Here is a 14,693-nt window from a genome sequence, read left to right on the forward strand (position 1 = left end):
CTGTTCTCTCTCACTTTCTACTTTTAATACTACCATTAAATATATGCCACCTATAATCTTATTCCCACTACGTAGCTATAAGATTCTAACTATATCCGTCTTACCTTTAAGTTTAACTCTCCAATTCTATCTTTCCCTTTTCCTACTCCCCCCCCCCCAAAAAAAAAAATTGAGCTGTATTGTTAAATATTTCTAACTGTATAATTTTCCTACATGGTACTTTTAACTGTAGAATCTTACTTGATATATTTTCTTTTCTTACCAATGTATAACTGACATTGTCTTTTTACCCATGATCTATATCTTCTTTTACCTGGAGTGTTTTTATTAATTTCTTGTTATATTACTATGCTCAGCATACATGATGTAACCTGGTCCAGTCAGAATTTCCCAGTTAACAAATGTAAAATAAAATAAAATAAAAATAAAATAAATGCTAACATTCCATTGCTACTGTATTGTGCCCTTTTGCAGCATATGTGCTGTTTAGATAGTTTTCTGTATTATTTCATTTGCTTTATAATTATAATTTTGTTTCCTTACAAATTCATGTAATGATTTTCTTGTAACTTGGAGCTTTTCTCCCTGGGCCTCCAATGAAAATGGGTCTCAAGCCCAGTGGACTTTCCCGGTCAACAAATGTCAATAAATAAATAAATAAATATATTATGTGTCTAGCCTATGGTACCTTTATTTTGACTTCCCCTCATCCTGTAAGCGAAGATGAAGGAAATCAGTCTAGTACAGTCCACGGGATCAATGTGTAGTAGGTTCCATGCATTTTTACCAGTGCCAGGTTATAGGGTTCCAGTGAATCATCTAAACTGCAGGTAGCATTAAATCTAGTCAATGGGAGTCTTACCACAATTTTCCATTAACTGGTCCCAATACTGACATTCTTCTTGTTCTCCCAATGTTAGCTAGGCCCATCCTGGGAATTTCTTAAACATAACGTGCATCAGTGTTAAATCTGATTTTCTGGCAGTAATGTTTGTAGTTTTAAAGGCCCACTTTAAGGTAGTCATCACCTCTGAAATCAGGTCTGTACCTGTCCTCTGTTCCAAATTAGGGACTCTGAACAACATCCAAAAGTAAGCTTCTAAACCTTCCATCCTAAGCAGCATCATGCCCTTCCAAAATGGTGAGGATCCACATTTCATCAGAGCTAATTGCACTCTAAACCTAACTGTTCTGATGTAGTTTTCCCAGTCTTGGAATCACTTTCTCCCCAAATCCTGTGGCAATGTCAATAGTGCAAAGTCACTCTATGAAGAGAGTTAGCCCACACAAAGTCCAATGATATTTTCATCAGTTATGCAATGTTATAGAGTTAAAACAGCCCAGGAGCCCTTGTTCCACATACATTACTAATGACAAAATAAACCACTTTGGGGCATGTATACAATGAGAAATATCTAAGCAAAGCAACCTCCACCGCTGAAGCAAATTTCTGTTTTTTTAATCACCCAATTTGCTGTTATCTCTCTGGATGTACAGTATTAATAAATTGAACAACCAAGCATATCATCTGGTTGGGGCCCAACAGGCTTGAGAATTCCTGTGCCGAAGTGTCTGAAGGGGATAATTTATCATGATTCTTTCTGTTTTATGTACATTAGTGTTGTATTTTGACAGTGTGCCATACATCTGCAACAGGAGGCATGCCCCTTTCTGCATTAGAAAAGTAAAAGTATTAGGCCATCTGCATACAAAGAAAGTGCACATTCTCTACTGGCCAACATATTTTCAACCACTACAGAAGTGTGAACTTTAAGTGCTAAAGGCTCCAAATAAGCAGCAAACCATGACAGCAACAATGGACACTGTTGAGAAATACATCTTCTTACTTGGAAATTGGGAAATAGTCTCATACTCAGTTTAATCTTAGCTGTGGCTCTATTATTATAAATTCTTAAACTGATGAAGAAAAGACTGCAGAAACCCCATTTAAAACAATATATTTATCAGAAATTCCCAATTTTATCTTGTCAAATGCTTTCTCTACATCTATATTAGCTAGCAATAGTGATGGTTTATAATTCACTGTATCATCTATCAAGAGAGCAGTCTTCGAAAGATTATTATGTATAGTTCTAGCTGGAATAAACTTAATTTGGTCCAGATGAACCACAGACTCAGCCAATCAGCAAACCATAATGACCATGAAACATTTATAACAATGGTTCAGCACTGATAGCCTGTAACAGGTAGGGTTCTTGGGATACTTAAAAGGCTTTAAAATAAGTGATATGATAGCCTCCTCCCAGGAGTTAGGTGAGATGTCAGTGCTCAGTATGGAATCTGCTAGTCTTGTAAACTGGCTAAGCCACTTATCACTCTCCCATCTGTACATCTCCAAAGGGAGTCCGTCGAGCCCGGAGACTTGGCTCTTCCTTGATTATTATAGACAATGTGTACTTTGTCAATTATTTCTTCACATATAATGTTACCATCCTGATTTGGTAGGAGTTGTCTCAGATCAGCTAAGTGTTCTGAAACCTTATCCCTAAAATCAATGCCTTTATTCTCTGACTTACACAGAATTCCCTAGTAAAGTGCAAAGCCATCCAAGATCTGAGCAGGAGATAAAAGAGCTTGCCTCATTGCAGGGTGCAGGAGTTTGGTTACTGATCTGTTTACTGTTTGATGTCTAAGGTAAACAAATAATAACTTTAAGGATGCTGGGAAGACATCAAATCACCTAGTCTCCAGTGTCCTAACAGCTTGATCTATTTTATAGCTCAGTTAAGACTAACTGTTTCTCTTTAATGTTTCCACTTCTCTCTTGTTCTCCTCTAACCTATACCTCACATAGTTATTCTAATGGTTACACAGTTCTGCTGAAGATTTCTAAGCTTTACAACAGCATTACTTTGCTTGCATTTTACATAAGACATAAGGATGGATCTAAATTTGATTTTAAAAGCATCTGATTTCCCATTCAAGGTAAGCCTTTACCTTACCACTAGCTCTGTCCAGTTCTCAAAATACTGAGCCACCATCTCCAGAGAAGTGTCCCCACACAGCAGAACAAGTTAAACTTCCAGTGGGAATCAAGGTATTTGTGATATACCCTTATCTCACCACATAGACATGGTCAGAAAGACAGACAGGGTACAAGTTAAACTGAAGAAACAATGGTCCTGTTTTGTTAACACTAATACCTTATCAATTCTTGAATAACCAACAAATCTAGGCATACCATGCAGCTAGACGTCCCAGTGCACCAAGTAAGCTAAACATATTCATATCTTAACTGTTTTCCCCAGAGAAAGGGCAAGCAATGATGCTGGACAAAAGTGTACCTCCTGACAGGCAAATGTGGTGTTCCGGTCCCCTCCACATAGTACCATTACTTCTTGCAGTAGCAACCATTCCCAAATAATTTCTAGCACTTTTGATGTGGGGGAAATCAAGAGGGATATAAGCCTAAGTCAGAAAGTTTCTGCCAAAAGACCCTTCATCAAAACAAAGTTCAAGACTTTGAGAGGTATGAGATATAAACTTTTCATGAAAAGGGAAGACACAAAACAGGATCTTTTCTTTGAGACTATGAGAGGTGTGAGATACAAGTCCTTCATTATAAGGGGAAAAAAAAGCTTTTATTTAAATTCTGATTAACTTTTTTAAGTTGCTCTTACAGTGACCTGTGTGCTGATACTTTTTTGTACTTGTCTGCTTTTTGTCCATTTATTGACTTACATTTTTTGGCCTGTCCTGGGGCCTTAGTCCTGTAGCTTCATTTGTAGCAGGAGTTTATACATGATACTAATTCCATAAGTAGAATTACATGGAAACGGTGGATTTGTTTTGGGGTTTTGAACCCAGTCTGGGTAATCCTGTAGCTTATTTCACAGTTGTGACATGACTGTGATCTGCTGCCAGATTTGAGCCACATTTAATACAGTGTTACTGGTACATTTCTGCATTGTCTGGTGCCTTAGTCTGTGGTAGGTATACAGTAGTGGCAATATTGTGAATTCTGCTTTACAGTTTGTGCTTCACTACTTAATTTAGCTGTTATTTGTTGCTTAAAGCTGTATTCCAGTTATCTGGTGCCTTAATCTGTGGTGGGTTTGCAGTAGTGGCAGTTTTCTGAATACTGCTCCAAGATTTGTACTCCAGAACATTTATAGCTGTATATAGCTGATTAAAATTGTGTTACAGTGCCTTTCTGTTTACCTTGCTACTGTTTTCTCCCTGTTCTTGAGTCTGTCCCAACCCCCACTAAGACATTAAGCTAAAAACTTATGAAACTGTAAGCACAAGATTTGAACTCCAATTTCAATGTTTCCCCCAACCTACCACCCTTTTCTTGGTTTGGTTTTAAAAGGCTTTTCTCTGGATTCTGCCCCTTGTGCTAATTTGACTTCCAAAGTCTCTTTGCCCTGTCTTTCATTGTTATTAACCATTTTCAGTGTACTTTTTAATTTATTTGTAATGGAGCTTTTCTCTCTGGGCCTTCTCTGAAAAAGGGCTATCTGTCCCAGTCAGATATTCCCGGTATACAAATGTAAACTAAACTAAACTAAAATAAAATAAATATTGTCTGTTGTGTAACCTATTTAAAGTACTTTCCCACCCATTGTTTTCCATATATCCTTAATATTTAGTTCCTGCCCAGCAAACCAGTATTGTACTTGAGTAAATACCCCTTAGTACAAATTACCTCCTGCTCCTTTTCCCAAAGCTCCTATCTTCTTGCCACCCTAGCCAGACTCTGAGGGGGTTATGAGTTAATCCTACTCCATCCTTGGTGGATAAGAGATTTATTTTATTGTTTTGCACTTCAGTAAACTGCTTAGAGTACTACTGTTTTATTTTTACTTTATTTGTTGATTTTACCTTTAAATAATTCTAAAGGTCCCTAATACTTGAAATTACCTTGTCAAGGTAGTTTATGTTTTATTGAATCATTATACTTGCAAGCAATCTTTCTTGGTGTTATTACAGCAAGAGGTTAGCAGTGCCCTGTACTGACACAAACAACTTATCTATAAAACTTGCCTTAGAAGTAAAACCTGTTACTTAGTGTGATTAAAACAGTCATTTTGTGGAGACAAGGTTAGAACAGCTAGTTTGCATGTTAAACAGCACTACTATCAAACCTTAGCACAATCTAACCTAGTCTAGTGCCAAACCCCAGAGACCACCAAAGGAGATCTCTGTATAACCCAGTCTACTACCTAAAGTAGTCCACCAAAATACAGGTCCGGAAAACATGGATATGCAATTTCCAAATGTCTCAACAGCCAACGTGATAGATATGAGCATCCTGAGACAATGTAGCAGCTGTCTCATGTTCACAGATAACCATTTAATCCTAAAAAACATGCAAGAGATGCGCATACACAATTTCATTGGCGGCAAAAAATCTTGCATACAAACCAGGTTGTTAAGAACACACACACACTGCATCCACCACTCATAATTTCCACTACACACATAGACCAACCTATGCTGAGGCACTAAAAAGCAATCTTCAAACCTCAAAGACCTTCTAAGCCTATAAATGGTAATATATATCCTCAGCACTCTCTAAAGCACTCAGCAAAAGCAGCACCAAAAACCTCATTAACTGCTACACCCTCTGGAGTCCCAAGAGCAAAGCCCATAAGGCAAACCAACACATTAGCCATGAATCTTGTCATAGAGGTCTCCATGGTATGACACACAGATGCCCCACTCAACAGACTGAGCAAGGAAAAGATAACTATTAGCTGTTTATCTGGAGGCAGGATCTGCTAAGTTATGCATGCAGTCAAGTCACTAAAGCACAGGTACCAGTATGATTCCATTATACCCCATGTGGGCATTAATGACCTGAGATGTACTTCCCTGGACTATATAAAGAGAGTTATTGTTGATATCTCTGAGTATGTGTCTCAGGCAGGTTTGTGCCTTGCATTGAGCAACATTCTACCTTCACCAAGGATGATGCCACATTATGAACAAAAGATGGCCTTTGATCAACATGTGGCCAAGATAGTTAGAAAATCACTCTATATTGCCCATCTTAAAAGTAAGGGCATGGCATCCAGGTCAAAGAAAGTTATAGTATTACATTATTTGGCCCTTATCAAACCCATCATTGAGTATAATGCTCCCTTCATCATGTACCTGACCAGACATATGCAACGTTTGGAATGCCCACAAAGGCTCCTTACCAGGAGACTCCAAAGTATAAACACAGTGTCCTATGTGGATTGCCTTAAAGCCCTATCTGTATACTCAGTCTCCTATAGGTTACTGAGTGGTGATCTATGCCTGGCATACAAGACATTCTTGGATCCAGCTCTGATAGTCCTTTTGCACATCCGCAAAACGAACAGCATCAAAACCTCTAGATCCAATGTGTATTATGTCTGCTCTTTTTTTCTGATAAATGCACCCTGGCCTGCTTTACTGGATTATCAATTCCATTTACATTCCAGATCAAATATTTAAAATTACCCATATGTGATGCCACAAGAGATTCTACATTTCTTTAAACCAGTTGATTGACTTGTCCATAGACCCCAGGCCCCAAGAATTTGCAAAATCTCCTGTGTATTTTTTTAAAAAACACTCCCATTTAATGTCCTGCACTGACAAAACCACTGTTGCAGAATAAACAGTCACTGTAATCCCAGTACCAAAATACAGCCATAGTGGGATAAACTTTCAACTATACATGACTCCCAAGGAGGAAGAGAAGGTATGATGGTCTTTTAGGGCTGCTGCAGAGGTCCAAATAAATCCTTAAGCAAATTCTCTGCTTGCACCTTAAACAGAAAAAATTGTGAATGATTTTGCAGTTTCTTGTTTCAGTCACAGGCCGCACATCCCTAAATCCTATGACAATGCAAAATCACTGTTTAAGATAAACTAGACCTGCTGTGAATAAAAACAAAGAAAATTTTATCTTATCGAAAATAAAAGTAACAACCTGTGGTTATACCGCTTCTAATATATTAAGGCGGGGAAATAGCCTTGTCGCAGATGTGTAAATTTCTTTGTTGAACTCTCTTACAAGAAAGCTCCTCTAGACCACTGTTAATTATAACCTTCTAACCGATTTTATTGTACAGCTGTACCCTCACTCACACAGTGTGCACCATTGCATGTTACCATGTGATACATCCATTATGCCTGCTATTTTCTCTTCCAGATCACAAGTGGAGAATGACATTAAACAGGAGCAGAAAAGGCCATATAATAATTTTTTTATACTTAAAAATTACAATGGTCTCTTTCAAAAGTATCCATTGAAACAGAGCTATGTAACTTGCTTGTCCCAGTCTAACAAAAATCATGATGCAGAGAGCCAACTTCATATCATAACAATATTAGCCCTGTTATATAATTTGAATGATCATGGTAGATGGAGTAGTGGCGAGTGTTGACAACTGACTAATCTTCTCTTAAAAAGTGTAAAAGGTTCCATCTCCTGATGGGTGGACGTGTTAGATGAAGTGTAAACCTGGGCAAAATTAACTGCTATATTTGTGGATGCAAGTGTAGAGAGGGGGCTGTAGAAGGCAAAGCCACCTCTGAGCTTGCTTCCTCTGGTGATACAAAAGTGTAAGAGCTACCGGGGAGCCAAACTTTGACCTCTGTTATAATAGTCTAAAACACCATTTATTCATGTGAAACAGTTTTATTGCTGTACTGAAAAACATTCTCATAGCTCAAGTTTCTTGGGAATAATAAATGTCTACATATATACTGAACTTCTTCATCATCCATGTCCTCCCTAGGATCCACATTTTCAAGATGACTCTCTTCTTAATGGCATAAAAGTTAAATCAGATTATGGTGGGTCTCTGTGATCTAGCTGTAAGGGTTGTAGGAACAAAACTTCAATGTGCCTGCCCAGAGCCAGTTCCTCTTTCAGAATACTTGAACATTCAGATGAAAACAGTCACCTTTCTTCTCTCCTTCAGGAATTCCTTACATTTTTCTGCTGAGTTCTGTTTTCCTATAGATGAATTTGCATTACAGGTATTCTATTCTGTCCTTATACAGCCTCAACATTTGCTTTGCAATCACCAGTTCTTTGTTAACTTCTGAAAGGGTATCTGTGTACAGTGTAACAGTCTATCAGTATCTTTAATTTTAGAGTCCATACACACCATATACTTCACCAATGACCCAGTCACCTTTTGAATTTCAGAAAGCAGCCAACCAAATTGTGTATCTATTTCCTGCATATCAAATGGTAAGCAGTTTGCTACCTCTTAGTTGTGGCTTTTTATTTGAGGCTCCATCTGATATAGCCAACGTGGGAAGAGAACACAAATCCATTTTCCCTCTTTTATTTTTATTCTTCTTAGACATAAAGGTTGCAGATTTACTAAGCCCACCACAGTTATCAGTACTCCCGTTTTACCATAAAAGCACTATTTTAAGAGAAGATCATGGACAGAAAATGAATCAAAACATGGCATACTCCATATGTGTGTGTCCCAATAGGCAGTCCTTTTATTAATTTTCAATATTTTGCCAACCTACATATATTTTACTCTGTATTTATGTCTTGGCCCTTATTATTTAAGCAAAGTTCAAGCTCTTCTGGCTGGTTTTATTTATATATTTAAGTATTTATTAAAGTGTATTTATGCACTGTCTGTCTGAAAAGTGGGTCACCGTTCTTTACACTGTTAGTTAGCTCACCATGCGTCATATTCCTACAAGACTGCTACTAGTGAAAGAGGTATTAATTAGTGTATTATGATTTGGCTCAATTAGTCAGTGCCAGATAAGTGAAAGTCTCTGACTTCTCGAGAGTGGTGAGAATACTACCAAGTGAGGAAGAAAGCTAAGAAAGTTGTTGGGAATTGCAGAATTCTGCCAGCCTTCCTTGGGAAGTGTGTGCGATTGTGTGTGTGTGTGTGTGTGTGTGTGTGTGTGTGTGTGTGTGTGTGCGTGCGTGCGTGCGTGTGTGTGTGTGTGTGTGTGTGTGTCTGTGTGTCTGTGTGTGAGTGTGTGTGTCTGCCTCTGTACAAAAATAGCACTTTGCCTGAAAGGTAGTTACCATGGATAAAGGGGTGCTGGAAGACTAGAAAATTCTGTTTCACAGAGAAACAGTGAGGGAGGGGCTTGGGATGGCTTATTGAAAGGTAAATTAATTAAGTGTAGTTCAACTTGACGGTGGAGGTCTGAAGCCAATATCCAGGACAGCTGTGCATATTCCCATATGCTGTTAGAAATCATAGAAAATACAAGGCAACTGGGCCAGGAGGCCATTAAGAATTTGCCAGTAGCCACCCTAGTCCTTACCTCCTTTTTCAAGGAAGTTCAGAGCACTCATACCAGGGTTGAATTTATGAATGCCCATGCATTTAAATAGCTACCTCTCAAAGGAAGATAGTAACATACACTGCCTAATTTGGAGAGGAAATTTTGTTCTAGAGAAGGGTTAGGCACTATATGACAAATCTCTCTCTCTCTCTCCAGTTTGTTTTATTTATTTGGTCTCTGGTCCTAGTATTTGTACGACTATTTGATTTATGAGGTTATAAGAGATCTTGTACATGTATCCCTTAAGGCCTGAGGCATATATCACCCCTAAAGAAACTATAGGATCCTGAATATAGTGATAGGGCTTCTAGTCCCTCCTGGTAGTTCAGGTTTTTTAAGGCCTTGATTTTAATTTTTTAGTTAGGAACCTCTGTGGTCTTTCCAGGAGCTTAATGTGGTGAGTGAAATACATCCTAAAGGGGACACTGTATTCTAGTCTTATTAGTGTGGAATGCAAGTGGGTAAGGACTTCTTTTGATCTTTAAGATATACCTTTTGCTGTGCATTGTGCAAGGTAAAAGGACTTTTGAACCATCACTGCAAGATGGTAGTCAAACAAGGGGGAACCATCTACCCATTTTTCAAGATCTCTCATTGCATTCTCATTTTGAATTGTTGTTGTCTGGTGGGATGGATTGTTTACAAGTTAGTGCAGAGGGTAAAGCCTGTGAGCTGTAGTTCCCATGGTGCAGGGTTTGATTGACTCATCCCTTCTGTATGACCTTGAGCAAATCAATTAACGAGAAAGTGTTTGGGGGCAACTGGAAATCTCGTCTCAGCTTCACAGTGGTCCCCTGGACTGCAAGCCTAGTAATTACCTATGAACTGAATGCAACAATATCACACTTTTTAGCATTTAATTTGAGCTTGCTTTAGTACACCATTTCTTAACAAACGTAAGCTCATGTTAGTGCTTGTGTCAGAGTGAGACTTCAAGATGACACCCAGTTGACAGTCATCCACAAACTTGGTTAACAAGAGATTCTAGATTGTCATTTGCAGATCAGAGAAGTACATGCTAGGTAGCATATGCCCCAAGACAGATCTCTGGGTAAATCCACTGGTCACATTTATACTCTCTGAAGAAGCATTGACACCCTCTGTGTGTGAATTCTGTCCTTTGACCAGTTTGCAACTCATCTAAATCTACAGGAGTCAATTCTGAGTACAGTTATCTTGTTTATAAAGTTGGCATGAGGTATGGTATCAAATGCCTTGGCAAGGTCAAGTTGCACTGTATGGACAGTGTCCAATGCCTCCAGCTTGTTTTGCCTCCTGAAGAAGTTTATCACAATCATCAGACAGGATCTATCCTTGACAAAGCCAAACTGCTTGGAGTCACTTCTGATGAAATTATTGATATTAATGTTAAATCAAGTCCATTATGATATGTTCTATGGCATTACATATGAAACTCATCAGACTAATGGGTCTGTACTTTCTGGGGTCAGTGGTAGGGACACCCTTATGAACTGGCATCACCACAGCTGTGTGCAATACTGGGTCCACATTGTACTTAGTGTATTGATCACTGAAACAGACTTGCATGCATTTTCTGGACATCACTTCACCTTTTGGTTGTGGTTCCTTATTGTCTTTTGCATCACATGACAGTGGTGCCTTTCATCCCGTGATGCATGGTATAACTACTAAGTCCATTAAAATCATGCTTATTACCAACATCACAGAGGAAAAATGGCACATAATACTAGACATGGCTGAACAAGCCACTATGGTCTCATAGCAGGATATTGTGGTGTCAGGGGACACAAAGTGTGCTGGTGTCCCACATGTGGTGTATGAAGTCTTGTCCATCCCATGTAACGGAGCTTCTCATGAATGTTCACCAGCCATGTACATTCTCAAGGGAACTGAATATGACTGCACTGAACAGCTATGTACATTCTCAAGAGAAGTGAATATACAGTAACTGCACTGAGCAGCCATGTACATTCTCAAGAGAACTGAATATAACTGCACTGAGCATGGCAGAAGGTGCTTCTTCTCTTGTTAAGAACTGCTTCCTCTGCATGTATAACTAGGGCTGCCCATATGCATTCCAGATAATGAATATGAACAAAGGAAATAGGCACATCATGCTGCATTGTACAACCACAGTGAGCTGAGCTGATGTTAGCAGCACTCATCTTTATTATATGAGAACAGCATCACAATGAATGGAATATCACTGTCATATTATCAAACTGTGACTTCATTCTGTGTGTCACACGTGATGTGTCCCATGGATATGAACAACAACATCATTAGAAGCATATCAGTATTTAAGACACTGTGGTATATAGTGTCCATTTGGTAGGGCTGGGAACACTGTAGCAAGCCCTAGCCTCTGTTGTTCTGCAGACACCACAGCATGTAACATGCAGGGGATACACAAGTCAGATGTTTATTTGGCCAAACCTTAATACCATTCTTCAACAAAAAAGGTCCATAAGTGCATTTGCATGCAGGCAGCACTGGATGAAGTGGCTATCTATATGACTTCTTGCCTAAGAGAAGGAATGGTCGATATCACCAGACATGCCTGCATGTTTTGTCTCTTTGGTCATCTGTAGATATACTCTTGCGGCATAGCAACACATGTCTGCTGCCATGTCTGCAGCATCAGTTGTGTGTTATAGTTTTGTGTGAGTGTATGAGTGTGTGCGTGTGTGTGTGTGTGTGTGTGTGTGTGTGTGTGTGTGTGTGTGTGTGTGTGTGTGTGTGTGTGTGTGTGTGTGTGTGTGTGAGTGTGTGGGTGTGTGTGTGTGTATGTGTCTGTCTGTCTTTGGAGGTGGACAGGTTGAAAGGATCATCATTATAAGATGATTGCAGGCACAAGCTCCACCATCTTGGTATCAGGGTGCAAGAAGGGGGGGGGGGACCTGATAAATGGCCATCATATTTTATATTCCACTGGAAATTAACCAACAGGCAATGGCATCTCATGTTCTTATACTGATACTGAAATAAGACTGCCCCTGTTCTTCTGGTCTAATAATACTGCTACAACTTTTGGAGGAAATGTTTAGATAGAGGAAAAAGTGATTGCTAGTTTGTAAACATTGAGGATAAAGAAGGTGAAGGGGAAATCCTGAAGAGCAAGCATATAGATAAAGACATTGCATTTATTTGGAGCAATAAATGTTTCACACAGAATTTCTTTCATTTTCTCTTTATTTATTTATTTAGCATATTTATTTATTTATTTACTTATCTATGTATCTGTTTATTTATTTATGTTCGTATGTATGCATATATGCATGTATTGACTTATTTAGCCTTTTTTTAACCAGGATATTACTGATATCAGAAGCCCCATTTCAGACATATCTGCAGGATATTAAAATATGTATTTATGGTTCCATAATTACACGTATATGTGGATTTGTTGCTCTTTGTATAGTACAAACTTATTACCCCCTTTTCTACTTTCGTTTGCATTAATTTTATAATGTGATCTACAAGCTAGCAGGGTGCTACACTTACGTGTCTAATATAATGCCATCTCAGTATTACAGACAAGCACTCAGAATTTCAAATGCTGGCATATGTTTTAATACAAAGCCTTTCTCAGAATAAAACTTTTTGTCATAGGTCACCAGGCATCAATGGTTTATTTTTATCCTAGTGGTTTGTATACTGTTCACTGTTTTTATGGACAAACAATATACATCCATAAGGCTCTCGAATAAGCAGAACAAAGCAGAGAATGACTGTGGAAAAGTAAATTGACAAGGTCACTGCTTTTCACTTCCCTGCTTCTTTTATATTGCACTAGCAGGATAAGAGTCTGCTGGAGGCTAAGCCATGCTAAGACCTATTCTTGCATAATGCCACTTACTGTTTTCTCACATAAACACTGTCAACATTTCAAAACAGTGCCATTGTGCCATTCAACAAGCCAAGGCAATTTCATTTCCATTTACCCTTTCACACATGCTAATACTGCTCAGCATGGGGTTTATAAATAATATTATTACAGTAAATGCTAAAAATGTCTGCCGCAGTACTGGTCCCAAATGTTAGCCAGCAAGCCATCACACCAAAATGAATAGAACTTTGCACATTACTTCTTTCCAAATACTTTAGTGAGCAGTTAATGCCTTAGATGATATGCAAAACATTTCACTGATGCTGAATAATTAAAATATACTTTTTGTGTTTTTTAAAATAGGATTTCAGGGCAGTTTAAAGTATGTCATTGTCTAACCAAAAAGAATTAATGACTAACATTTTATCAATGCTATTAGTAGTTCAGGTAATTAGAGGCAAGCATACTCTGTGATCTACATATCAACAAAGGAGCCTTGCCATCTCATACGACTACCCATATGCCTGATATATGCTTCCCCTTATATTACCAGTGACACCATTACTTTGTGGCCTTAACAGAGCACAAAAACACTTGGAAAAAGATTGTGGAACTACATCATTAGGACAGATACAATTCTACTGTTGTAATAGGAACAAGGTTAATCATGCTCGTAACTGACAACATAATCATGCACTAATGCTGGTTTATTTATTATTCTAATACATTGCTCTGCCCTATTAGGTATACAAATACATAGTTTTTAATTGACGGATTGATTGTTTGACTGAGCAAATGATCTGGAGACATGTTTACATAGCTTATAGTTCCAAAGAATTCTGATGTATCATAAAATGACAATGCATTAGCCATGAATGGCAGAATGGTTAGAACAGGCAGTGAGGTTTTGTATTGTGTAGTTCATTATTATACCAACACAATGCAGTAGAACATCAGTAAAATAACCCAGAAGACAGATATTACACCAGGAGTACTCAAACTGATAAAATCCATAGATAAAGCACAACCCACTGGTGTTTGCCCTTAGAGGAATGTACCAAGTAAGAAAAATGAATCTGAGAACTTGGAAAGACTATCTAAAACATTGGGGTGAACCAGAAATAAACATAGATAGGCAGACAGACAGATGGTAAGACATATCACTGAGGCAGGCTGTAATTAGATAGATAGATAGATAGATAGATAGATAGATAGATAGATAGATAGATAGATAGATAGATAGATAGACAGACAGATAGACAGACTGGCAGACAGGTAGAGACACAAAGGCATAGAGGTACAGGATCCATAAAATGCATGCATTGTCAGTACTGGAATTTAAATATATTGCATCACTATTAAAAGCAGATTTGCTGGAAGTAAACTGCACCTGAACATGAGGCCAGAAATGTGAACAGGGAATGAAGATCAAGAAAAGTGTAATATTGTTTATTTATTTAATTAGTTGGTTAGTTTTCACAGGAAATTATGGTGATCCATGGAAGAGACCAGAAAAAAAAGCTGACTACAGTTAAATAATAGAAATAGTCTTAGTCAAATTACAGACCTTGGTCTAGAAGAGTCAATATTTTGGAGGACC

This window comes from Protopterus annectens, chromosome 2.part0 (genome assembly GCF_019279795.1).
Source record: "Protopterus annectens isolate FY-2018-M chromosome 2.part0, PAN1.0, whole genome shotgun sequence".
Lineage (NCBI taxonomy): Eukaryota > Metazoa > Chordata > Ceratodontiformes > Protopteridae > Protopterus > Protopterus annectens.